This window comes from Elephas maximus, chromosome 6, assembly GCF_024166365.1.
Source record: "Elephas maximus indicus isolate mEleMax1 chromosome 6, mEleMax1 primary haplotype, whole genome shotgun sequence".
Classification (NCBI taxonomy): Eukaryota; Metazoa; Chordata; class Mammalia; order Proboscidea; family Elephantidae; genus Elephas; species Elephas maximus.
The window spans coordinates 139,467,567-139,481,097 of NC_064824.1; positions in this window are offsets into that span (position 1 = coordinate 139,467,567).

Below are 13,531 nucleotides of genomic sequence, written 5' to 3' on the forward strand. Positions count from 1 at the left end.
AGACAGAAGTCCTTAGCACAGTGCCCATCGTTGTTGTTAGGTGCTGTCAAGTTGGTTCCGACTCCTAGCGACCCTGTGTACAACAGAACGAAACACTGCCCGGTCCTGCGCCATCCTCATAATCATTGTCTTGCCTGAGCCCATCGTTGCAGCCGCTTTGTCAATCTATCCCGCTGACGGTCTTCCTCTTTTACGCTGGCCCTCTACTTTACCAAGCATGATGTCCTTCTCCAGGGACTGGTCCCTCCTAATAACATGTCCAAAGTATGTGAGATGTAATCTTGCCAATCTTGCTTCGAAGGAGCGTTCTGGCTGTACTTCTTCCAAGACAGATTTGTTCGTTCTTTTGGTAGTCCGTGGTATATTCGTTATTCTTCATCAACACCACAGTTCAAAGGAGTCAATTCTTCGGTCTTCCTTATTCATCACCTGGTTTTCACGTGCATATGAGGCATTTGCAAACACCATGGCTTGGGTCAGGTGCACCTTAGTCCTTAAAGTGACATCTTTGCTTTTGAACACTTTAAAGAGGTCTTTGGCAGCAGATGTGCCCAATGCGATGCTTCTTTTGATTTCATGACAGCTTCTTCCCTGGGTGTTGATTGTGGATCCAAGTGAAATGAAATCCTTGACTTGACAGTGCCCTGCACACTCTACACTCCCGATAACATTTAGTTGCCATTAGCTTAATGGTTGTTTTTGTCTGTCTCACTATTAGTCTCATTATTTGATCGGCGTCAATTTAACTACGAAAGGGTCACCAGTTAACTGCCTCTCTTGGTGTGCCTTACACTTCGGATGTCTCCAAAGTCCAAGACGCATTCTTCTGTGACTTTTCATGGCTCATGGCTCATTCGTCTTTACAAGGGTGGAAAGGTGGGTGCCAGCTCTGAGCTTGGCAGCTGACACTCTCTGCACAGACTCAGAACGTCTTGTGCTTTCCCTACGCCGCAGCCAGGGAGAGACTTTTCCGCCCCTGCCTTTTCCACGTATGTGCTTGTTAGCTTGTCCCATTTGTGAGGCTGAGTGCAGTGGCTGAGCACGAAGTGAGCAAATGAGATTCCACCCAACTGGCATACCGTGGTCTGCAAAAATATTTCTAAGAATTGTGGTACTTATATCAATTCTTGTTAATCTGACTTATTATTATAGACACTGACTTTACTCACAATGTCGTTATATGCCGGATCAGGGGTTAGCAAAACTTTTCTGTAATGGGCTAGACAGTAAATATTTTAGACACACCATCTTGCCGCATAGTCTTCTTCTTTACAGCCCTTTAAAAACCCTGTAGCTTGTGCACTGTACAAAAATGGACTGTGAGCCAGAATTGGCCTCCGGGGGCAGCTTATTGACCCTATTCTAGAGTTCTGGTTTCCCTTTGAATTAGACACTTTGGCAATAAGGAAAAGTACACACTTACATTTTCTTGTGTTTGCTGGGCTTATATTAAAACTCAATCTTGTTTCAGCTTTTAGGAAACTGGACTCTTTTAGAGATTTGTTTGGGAGAAAATGAGGTCTTTCATTGAGATATATTTTAGAATATATTGTATATATTTACACACGCTCACACGCGCACCCACACAGGCGCACACACACACACATTCTCTGTATCTCAACTGCTTGAAGTCAATAAAAATGTCTGAACTTTTTCAGTTGGTTTCCATGGGAACATGTGTAAAAACAAAACATATATCCTGAGCAGCACCAGGTTTTCTGGCTGCTGAAACGTTTTCTGAGTTGAGTCTGGAGGGCGTTGTATTTCCATTAGTGCCTCCTTGGCTGGCTCCCACCTCTGCTCTCTTTTCTCCCTCTCTCCTGTTTTCCTCCCTCCTGGCCCTGTGTGCTCCGGGAGCCCCACATGGCCTCCGTCGCTCCTTTGCCTGCTGTTTTCTCTTCCTCCTTCCCTCTGACTCGCCTCTTCATGCTGCTCGCTTTGTGGACCTTTGAGATAAAGGTCAAACATCTGGTTTCCATCTCCCCACACTGTTTAACTGAAGCAAAACCGACCCAGATTTCCCGTTCATAAATCATTACTCATCTGGAATGCACTCGGGACCACTTTGGGGACTGTTTACTCAGCGTATCTCCTTTTTTAGAAGCCTTTCTCTTTGGCTGCCATCTTCTAGGTCGATAATTTTCTCAGTTTTCAGTTCTGAAATGTGGACAAAAGGGAAGTTTACTAGCATGAGGCATTTAAACAAAGCTAGAGTTAGGCAAAACATAGGAGTTTGGTACAATAAAAACAGTAAGAAAATTGGCTGTTCAATTATATATTGTACTAACAAGACATGACATTTGACGTTTGAAACAAACTTCATTTGAAACAAACTTTTCAGGAGTGAGGTAGTTAGCATATAGTTATGTACCAAGTAATGCTGGGAATGTTAACTTGTAAATTCTCACACTAACCCTACTAAGTAAGTACTATTAACTCCCTTTTACAGATTATGAAACTGAGGCACAGCAAAGGTAAGTTATTTGCCTAGACAGCTAGGAAGTACAGTGCTGTGGAGAGAACCCCAACAGCCTGGCCCTGGGCCTGCCCTCGTAAGCACCTGGCTTGCCTGCTTCTTCATTTCTTCCACTGTAAAATTATCCTCATGTCACAGATGGGAAACTGAGGCACAGAAAAGTTAAAGAAATGAAAATAATACCACTAGTTTAAAATTCTTCCAAACATTGCCTCTGTTCTTGATATGCTTCTGATATATTTTAGAACTGCACAGTATGGGTTTACCATAAAAACCCAAGAAATTTCTTTTTTTTTTTTTAATTCCTCTATATGGAATCACAGTTTTAAAAAATCAAATTTTCCATTTTTCATAAAGCACATGACATGTCTAGATTCATCTTAACTGACTTATGTCTTCGGAGAAATAAAAGAGATATACCAAAATATTTTTAAATAAAAATTGATCAAGTCAATGGGATATTTTCCCTCTGGTCACAACGTCAGTCATTACAAAGGAACTGTTCACCATGGTTACGCAGCCCAGCCGTAAAAACATGAATTCCTGCTACCTGGCACAACGTGGATGAGCCCTGAAAACATTCTGTTGAGTGAAATAAGACGATCACAAAAGGACTAATATTGTAAGATCTCACTAGCATGAAGGGCCTAGGGTGGGCAAACAGGTAGAGATACGCAGAGATCGGAGGTTAGCAGTGGTTACCAGGGCAGGGAGGGAGAAAGACAGGGGGGAAAGCATTGTTTAGGAAGTGCTGAGTTCCTGTTTATGGTGATGGAAAATTTGGCGGCCGACATTGGTGATGGCTGATCAACATGATTGACTTAACTAGTCTCATTGAATCAAAACCGCTGCCATCGCACGTGTGAAAAATGCTGGATTGCCAATTGCTGTGCCATCTATATTTTTACAACAATAAGAAAAACACAGCTGAATATTTTTAAGTAAGAGGAGAGAGATTAAAGAAAAGAGGCTGGATCTGTCACAATCTCAGTAGGAAATAACACTCACCTCCCTCTCTTGGACAGAATTCATCACCTGGGCTCACTACCTGCAAGATGGATGGGGTATGCGTGGGAGCTGGTAGGATGTTTGAAGAATCCCACTGCGTGTTTACAAAAAGGAAACCAGGACTCAGAAAGAGTAAAATATCAAGTCTACTTATGAGCCTTGTCCTCTCTCTCCTCCCAGGAGTTGAGGTAAGAGGTAATAGTGCCTTTAAGGCCCAGAGCCCTGGTGGCGCAGTGGTTAAGAGTTTGGCTGCTAACCAAATGGTGGGCAGTGTGAACCCACCAAGCACTCCTTGGAAACCCTATGGGGCAGTTCTACTCTGTCCTATAGGGTCGCTATGAGTCAGAATCAACTTGACAGCAACAAGTTTGGTTTTGGTTTTCGGTTTAGGAACAGGGACAGGTAGGAGACAGATAGCCCTGTGAGGATTAATCAGACATTTTGGTTCCAAAGTGGTTAAGAGTTTGGCTGCTAACCAAATGGTGGGCAGTGTGAACCCACCAAGCACTCCTTGGAAACCCTATGGGGCAGTTCTACTCTGTCCTATAGGGTCGCTATGAGTCAGAATCAACTTGACAGCAACAAGTTTGGTTTTGGTTTTCGGTTTAGGAACAGGGACAGGTAGGAGACAGATAGCCCTGTGAGGATTAATCAGACATTTTGGTTCCAAAGCATATTGTACTTAAGATACATTACTTATTGGGAGCTTACTACATTCCCAGTACTGGGGCACATATCATATAAACAATATATATATTTTTAATCCTTACAACAACCATATGAAGTTAAGTGATTTGTCCAGGGTTGAACTGATCCTAAATGGTAAAGCCGGAATTTGAACCTGGTCAATCTGATTCCAAAGCCTATGTCACTAAGCCATGGGCAATGCTACCAATAATCAGCTTTTGCAGTATGAAGAAAGCGACGCACAAGGTTTTGTGTAGTTTTGATATTGTTGGCATCAGCAGCTGCTCTCAGAAACCATTTGGGTCAGTTCTACTCTGTCCTATAGGGTCACTATGAGTTGGAATTGACTCAGTGGCAATGGGTTTTCTCTCCTATGTATGTCTCAAAAACTTGGTTATTCCCTCTATCCTGTTCTTTATTTCTTCAGTCTCTCTCTTATTTTGTAAATATCCTTTGTGTTGATTTGGTTCCTTTTATACCATTTGGGCCACATTTACCCTGTATGGGTGGATGGTACATATATCATGGTAAAGTGAGTTCTGTACACACAGAATAAAACAGAGATTAGAGACTCAGTCCAGAAAATATTTAGTCTATGACTCTAGCCTTTGAATTCCATTAACCAACTCAACCAGTATCCCAAAAATATCCTCTATTGCTTAATGGTTTCTGTTATTTGCAAGTACAATGTTTTACAATAAAGAAAATAATTGCAAGTAACTAACCCTAATATATGGAATTGGCTCAGTAGAGATGGATTGGCAACTATTTAAGATCCCTCCACCTTTGGAAGGAAAACTGGCAATGCCTTTGTTTTCTGGGGCTCAGTCCATATGCCTGCTGAGGCTACTGCTTTAAAAAACTTGTTAGCAAATGTCATGGTGCCAAAATGTTTTGACTCCTTCTTTATACCTTTAGCTATGAGTTGAAAGATAATGCAAGCTGTGGTCCAAGGTCTGTGCCTGAAACCAGAGAAATAGCAGCAGGACAAGTTTATTCTTTCTTAGGGGAAGTTCTTTCTCCCTATTGCCAGAAATACAATACACTAAGTTGCAGATAAACACGGCATTAGCTACGCTGTACCAGGGGAATTCTCTGCCAGCTCCCGTATCTAAAGCTAAAGTTAGAGTGCCGATAAGGAAAACGATGGATCCTCATGAATGGAATGAAGACATCTAGAAAGATTCGGAGGAATTCAGGATGTTAGCTCCTTTGGGCCCAAACCAAACACATTCCTATCTCAGAGGCTCTGTGTTTGTGGTCGCTTCTTCCTGGGATAAGGAGTCCTCGTGGCGCAGTAGTTAAGTGCACTCAGCTGCTCACCATAAGGTTGGTGGTTCAAACCCACCAGCTGCTCTGTGGGAGAAAGACGTGGCACTCTGCTTGCATAAAGATCACAGCCTTGAAAACCCTATGGGGCAGTTCCACTCTGTCCTATAAGGTCACCATGACTCAGAATCGACTCAACGACAGTGGGTTTGGTTTTGGTTTTGAGTTCTTCCTGGGATATTCCCTCATCACCATCACCACTCCCATTCATAATATCTTCCAGGACGGCTCACATCTTCACTTCCTCCTGTTATCTGCTCAGACAGCTTCTTTGCAGAAAGGCCTTCCCTCAACACCATTTATAAAACATACATACATTATAAAACACCCACCCCCAACACCCGTACACAAACACACACATAAATAAGTTTTCCTACCCTGCTATACTTTTCTGCTTAACACCTTTCACCACTTAACGATTCATTTACTCTCTCTATATATTACTTACGGTAGGCTAATCTGATGTAATAACAAGTAGACCTAAACATGCCATGGCTCAACACAATGAAAGTTTTATTGCTTTTTCACATAGCCGTCCTGGATAGGTATTCAGGTTAGCATGTCAGTTCTCTTCCATGCAGTCATTCAAAGACCCATGCTCCTTCCATTTTGTGGCTCCATCATCCCCTGAATCCAGCAAACAGAAGATAATAAAACATGGAGAGATGTGCATCGGGGGAGGGACCATTGGCTAGACCATTGGCTAGGAATTGGGACATGCCACTTTTGCTTGTTTGGTTGGAAAGGACTTGGTTATGTGACCATACATAACCCTAAGAGGCATTGGGAAACAGAGTCTTGGTGTTTGTCCGAACAAGAGGAGACTGGATTTTGCTGAACAGGCTGCACTCTCCATCCGACACCTCGTCACTAAAATGTAAGCTCTTTGAAGAGCTTTCCAGCCTCAAGAGTTCACCTGCATTCCTTGGCTCATGGCCCCATTCATTTCTCCATTTCAAAGCCGGCAACATAGCATCTCTCCGAGCCTACTTCCATTGTCATGTCTCTTTCTCTCACTCTTTTCTTCTGCCTCCCTCTTCTACTTTTAAGGACGTGGAACCAACAGTTAAATGCTTGACTACTAATCAAAAGGTTGGCTGTTAGAATTCACTCAAAGGCACCTTGGAAGAAAGGCCTGGTAATCAGCTTCCAAAAGGTCACAGCCTTGAAAACACTGTGGACCACAGTTCTACTCTGCACACATGAGCTCACCATGAGTCAGAATTGACTACACAGTGACTGGTTTGGGTTTTGGTTTATAATCGCATTGGGCCCATCTGGATAATCCAGGATAATCTCTCTATTTACTGATTGTTGCTGTTGTATGACATCAAGTTGATTCTGGCTTGTCACAACCCTATAGGAAAGAGTAGAACTGCCCCATAGGGTTTCCAAGGACTGGCTTGTGGATTCGAACTGCCAATATTTGGTTAGCAGACAAACACTTAACCACTGTGCCACCAGGGCCCCATTTGCTGATCAGAAAACTTAATTCAATCTTCAATCTTAATTAACTTCCCTTTGCCACATAACGTAACATATTCACAGGTTTCAGGGATTCTGTCTACAAGGTTGCAGAGACAACATGTGGCAGAGCTATCAATGTGAGCTTTGTCATTAGACTTCTGTCTACAAACACAACTGCAAACACGAGTGTCACGACAAAGCTCAAATCCATAGCTGTCATATTCTCATGTCTCTTGTCTGATTACCTTGCTGCTTTTTCTGCCCCTTGATGACTTCTTGGGACACCTCAAGTATGCCTGTATCGAAAGCTTCCTTGTTCTTCAAAGCCCAGCATGACTTTCATCTCTGCCATGGAGTATTTCCTGAGTAAACTCTCACAGCATCAAAGCCGCGTGGCCAAACTCCCAGCTGTAGCCTCCCTTCCAAGTGTTTATACAGTCTGGGCTTGAGTGTATTCAGGATAAAGCATCAACCCCAGCCCTGTGTAGCCTATCTCATTTTCTACTCTCTACCCATCTAGTTCTAAACCTTAAAATAATCTCTTGGAGCCCTGCTCGCACAGTGGATAACAGCTTGGCTGCTAACCAAAAGATTGGCAGTTCAAATCCACCAGCTGTTTGGAAACCCAAAGGGACAGTTCTACTCTGTCCTATAGGGTTGCTATGAGTTGGAATCAACTCGAGGGCAACGGATTTGGTTTTTTTGGTTAATGGCCTCTTACCAGGGCCGCATTACCCAATAAGCAACCTATGTACAGGTCCAATTTTGCCTTCCCAACAATCTGCAGTGCACAATTTCATCTGTCCTCTGCCACAACAAAGTTGTGGTGAGACCCATGGATAATTGCTCACCACAGGTTAGCAAGAAAATAAAACTAAGCCCTTGCGTACCTTGCTCAATGCAAGCCGGTGCACACCTCACTCACTGGTTAATCTTCCCCGTCTCTTACCGCCACATCTTCTTTTTGCCACCCACAGAGCCACTGAGTGGGTTCGAACCATCAGTCTTTCAGTTAGCAACTAAACTCCTTGAACTGATACTAACATTGATTAAATTTCTGAGATACTTGCAATATGTTACATACTACTATTAACTTACACTTCTGCGTGGTTTAAAGTCAAGAAAGAGGTGCGTCAGGGTTGCATCCTTTCACCACACTTATTCAGTCTGCATTGTATGGGCAAATAATCCAAGAAGGTAGCCTATATAAAGAAGAACGGGGCATCAGGATTGGAGGAAGACTTATTAACAACCATGCAGATAATACAGCCTTGCTTGCTGAAAGCTAAGAGGACTTGAAGCACCTACCTGATGAAGATCAAAGACTACAGCCTTCAGTATGGATTACATCTCAACATAAAACAAAAATCCTCACTTCTGGACCAATAAGCAACAACATGATAAACACAGAAAATATTGAAGTTGTCAAGGCTCCCATTTTACTTGGATCTGCAATTAACACTCAGGTAAGCAGCAGTCAAGAAATCACATGATGCACTGCATTGGGTAAATCTGCTACAAAGGACTTCTTTAAAGTGTTAAAAAGCAAAGGTGCCACTTTAAGGACTAAGGTAGGCCTGACCCAAGCCATGGTGTTTTCAATCACTTCATATGCATGCGAAAGCTGGATGATGAATAAGGAAGATGGAAGAAGAATTGATCCCTTTGAATCATGGCTTTGGAGAATATTGAATATACCATGAACTGCCAGAAGAATGAACAAATCTGTCTTGGAAGAAGTATAGCCAGAATGCTCCTTAGAAGCAAGGATGGTGAGACTTCATCTCACATACTTTGGACATGTTATCAGGACAGACCAGTCCCTGGAGAAAGACATCATGAATGGTGAAGTAGAGGGTCAGCTAAAAAAAATGAAGACCCTCAATGAAATGGATTGATACAATGACTGCAACAATGGGCTCAAGCATAACAACAATTGTGAGAATGGCACAGGACTGGGCAGTGTTTTCTTCTGTTGCACACAGGGTCACTATGAGTCAGAACTGACTTGAAGGCACCTAACAACAACATGGTATTAGCAGTTGAGCACAAAAGTGGTGTATGACACTTTAGCAGAATGAGATGAACGGGATTATAAAATTTTTAGTGGATGTGGGTGCCCTAGGCTGGGTTCTATACAGAAGCAAAACCAGTAAAGTGTATACATATATATAGACAGAGATTGATATCCAGGAAATTGCTCACGTGGTTCTAGACACTGGAAGTCCCAAGTCTGTAGGTCAGGCTGGAGGCTTCTACTGATCCACGTAGCTGCAGGGGCTGATGAATCCAAGATCAGCAGTCAGAGAGCAGCGCCGTGGCTCACAGGCTACGAATATTGAAGATGAACAAATCCCAGGATCAGCAGGCAAGACTGCAGGTAAGCTGCTAGCTCAAGTCCCAAGAACTGGAGGTCAGATGAATGGGAGCCAGCTGCAGGATCCTGAGCTAGCAAAAGCCCACAAGCCTTGCTGGAATGTCCACTTATACTCTATGCAGGCCACATGCCCAAGGAAACACCTTTTCAACTGACTGGCTACTAACAACAGATCCCATCATGGGGATGATCACATAATATCAGATTTCAACATGGAAGTGATCGCAACATCATACCACTGCCAAACCACTGAGAATCATGGCCCAGCCAAGTTGACACAGAATCTTAACCATCACAGCAGGGTACTAATATTTTATTATATAACACATTTTCTACAAAAAGAATATTCTACAACAAAGAAAATAAGTGAACTTAGTTGTTTCAACAATCAATGTAACGTTCTGCTGATCTCCCACAATGAAAAGCTGACTTTCACCAATTTTGTTTTAAATGGCTCATACTTCAATTTTGTTGCTAGTTTCAAAATAAGTGCTATAATTATAAATGAGCACATGAAAAGATATCATAAAATAAAATTTAATGATCAAAAAGCAAATATTATAAGTCACTAATTTTATTTTTAGATAGATATTTCATCTCTAACATGTTATAATCAAGAATATTTCTTTCTATTCTTTGCTCTTACAAATTCAATGATTTTATCACAATTAAGCTGCCAAACAATATCTACTTCCATACATAACAAAGATAATGAGTTGAGTCTTTCTTGAATAATTATTTTACACTGAGGGTTTTTGAGTCTCTTTAAGGATGAAAATAAGCATTCTGCTGTGCAGTCTGTGATCATTAACGTTAGGAATCTGCATAAAGAAATTTCAACATTGGGAAATACACGTTGTATTTTATCTTCTATTATGGGATCATACATGCCTATGTGAGTAAAATTTGTCTTTCCTGAATCTGTAAACTTAGTTCTCACATAAGAATGAAATTGTTGCACTTCTCCATAAAGGTTTTATTTAAGTCACCATGATAAGCCCACACTAATTTCTTGGATGCCTTCATGCATTCTTCATCAGCTATGTTCACATTGTTTGAGAAGGAAAATCTACTTGAATGAACTTCATACTCTTTTGCCCTTCAAGTGTGTCAAGTGTGTCAAGGATGGTGTAGTGTGTGGTTATGTGAAATTGGTCTCTGGCACTCGATGATACTTCTGGAGCACTTCCGTCATTTACTCATTTATTTCTAATGCTTATGCAACGGTGAACTCCTTGATAGTATTTGGCAGTATTTGTTTTGTTGCATTTTTTAAATTCTCAAAATCTTTTCCTAAACTATGTAAATACCCTGTTAATAACTGGTAGAGATCTGTGCATGTCTTTAAATTTACTTCTGAATTTTGGAGAGCTTGACTCATCTGATGAAAATGCTGCAATATATTAGTCCACATAACCAACAGAAATACATACCCTAGTGTTTGCTTTTTGTTGGCGATGTTTTCAGTTTCTCTTTTGGTATCTCCTTTTTGGGTCTGGCCTTCAGCATTAATTTTTTTTTTTTTTTAACTTTTATTGAGCTTCAAGTGAACGTTTACAAATCCAATCAGTCTGTCACATATAAGTTTACATACATCTTACTCCGTACTCCCACTTGCTCTCCCCCTAACGAGTCAGCCCTTTCAGTCTCTCCTTTCGTGACAATTTTGCCAGCTTCCCTCTCTTTCTATCTTCCCATCCCCGCTCCAGACAAGAGATGCCAACACAATCTCAAGTGTCCATCTGATATAATTAGCTCACTCTTCATCAGCATCTCTCTCCCACCTACTGACCAGTCCCTTTCATGTCTGATGAGTTGTCTTCGAGGATGGTTCCTGTCCTGTGCCAACAGAAGGTCTGGGGACCATGGCCGCCGGGATTCCTCTAGTCTCAGTCAGACCATTAAGTATGGTCTTTTTATGAGAATTTGGGGTCTGCATCCCACTGATCTCCTGCTCCCTCAGGAGTTCTCTGTTGTGCTCCCTGTCCGGGCAGTCATCGATTGTGGCCGGGCACCAACTAGTTCTTCTGGTCTCAGGATGATGTAAGTCTCTGGTTCATGTGGCCCTTTCTGTCTCTTGGGCTCTTAGTTGTCGTGTGACCTTGGTGTTCTTCATTTTCCTTTGCTCCAGGTGGGTTGAGACCAATTGATGTATCTTAGATGGCTGCTTGTTAGCATTTAAGACCCCAGACGCCACATTTCAAAGTGGGATGCAGAATGTTTTCATAATAGAATTATTTTGCCAATTGACTTAGAAGTCCCCTCAAACCATGGTCCCCAGACCCCCGCCCTTGCTCCGCTGACCTTTGAAGCATTCATTTTATCCCGGAAACTTCTTTACTTTTGTTCCAGTCCAATTCAGCTGACCTTCCATGTATTGAGTGTTGTCCTTCCCTTCACCTAAAGCAGTTCTTATCTACTAATTAATCAATAAAAAACCCTCGCCCTCCCTCCCTCCCTCCCCCCCCCGTAACCACAAAAGTATGTGTTCTTCTCAGTTTTTACTATTTCTCAAGATCTTATAATAGTGGTCTTATACAATATTTGTCCTTTTGCCTCTGACTCATTTCGCTCAGCATAATGCCTTCCAGGTTCCTCCATGTTATGAAATGTTTCACAGATTCGTCACTGTTCTTTATCGATGCATAGTATTCCATTGTGTGAATATACCACAATTTATTTACCCATTCATCCATTGATGGACACCTTGGTTGCTTCCAGCTTTTTGCTATTGTAAACAGAGCTGCAATAAACATGGGTGTGCATATATCTGTTCCTGTAAAGGCTCTTATTTCTCTAGGGTATATTCCGAGGAGTGGGGTTTCTGGGTTGTATGGTAGTTCTATTTCTAACTGTTTAAGATAACGCCAGATAGATTTCCAAAGTGGTTGTACCATTTTACATTCCCACCAGCAGTGTATAAGAGTTCCAATCTCTGCGCAGCCTCTCCAACATTTATTATTTTGTGTTTTTTGGATTAATGCCAGCCTTGTTGGATGGAATCTCATCCTAGTTTTAATTTGCATTTGTCTAATGGCTAATGATCGATAGCATTTTCTCATGCATCTGTTAGCTGCCTGAATATCTTCTTTAGTGAAGTGCGTGTTCATATCCTTTGCCCACTTTTTGATTGGATTGTTTGTCTTTTTGTGGTTGAGTTTTAACAGAATCATATAGATTTTAGAGATCAGGTGCTGGTCGGCGATGTCATAGCTGAAAATTCTTTCCCAATCTGTAGGTGGTCTTTTCACTCTTTCGGTGAAGTCTTTAGATGAGCACAGGTGTTTGATTTTTAGGAGCTCCCAGTTATCTGGTTTCTCTTTGTCATTTTTGGTAATGTTTTGTATTCTGTTTATGCCTTGTATTAGGGCTCCTACGGTTGTCCCTATTTTTTCTTCCATGATCTTTATCGTTTTAGTCTTTATGTTTAGGTCTTTGATCCACTTGGAGTTAGTTTTTGTGCATGGTGTGAGGTATGGGTCCTGTTTCAATTTTTTGCAAATGGATATCCAGTTATGCCAACACCATTTGTTAAAAAGACTATCTTTTCCCCAATTAACTGACACCGGGTCTTTGTCAAATATCAGCTGCTCATACGTGGATGGATTTATATCTGGGTTCTCAATTCTGTTCCATTGATCTATGTGCCTGTTGTACCAGTACCAGGCTGTTTTGACTACTGTGGCTGTATAATAGCTTCTGAAATCAGGTAGAGTGAGGCCTCCCACTTTCTTCTTCTTTTTCAGTAATGCTTTGCTTATCCGGGGCTTCTTTCCCTTCCATATGAAGTTGGTGATTTGTTTCTCTATCACCTTAAAATATGACATTGGAATTTGGATCGGAAGTGCGTTATATGTATAGATGGCTTTTGGTAGAATAGACATTTTTACTATGTTAAGTCTTCCTATCCATGAGCAAGGTACTTCAGCATTATTTTTAAAGACTTCTAGAACGTGAGTATACTATTCCAGGATTGCACTCATTCCTACAGCATGTGCTTCCCAGTGTGTATTAGGAAAGACTTTTTTGTTGTTCTTGTACTTTAAATGAAGGTTTACAGAACACACTAGTTTCTCATTAAACAGTTAGTACACATAATGTTTTATGACATTGGTTAACAACCCCACAACATGTCAACGCTGTCCCTTCTTCTCTACCTTGGGTTCCCTATTACGAGCTTTCCTGTC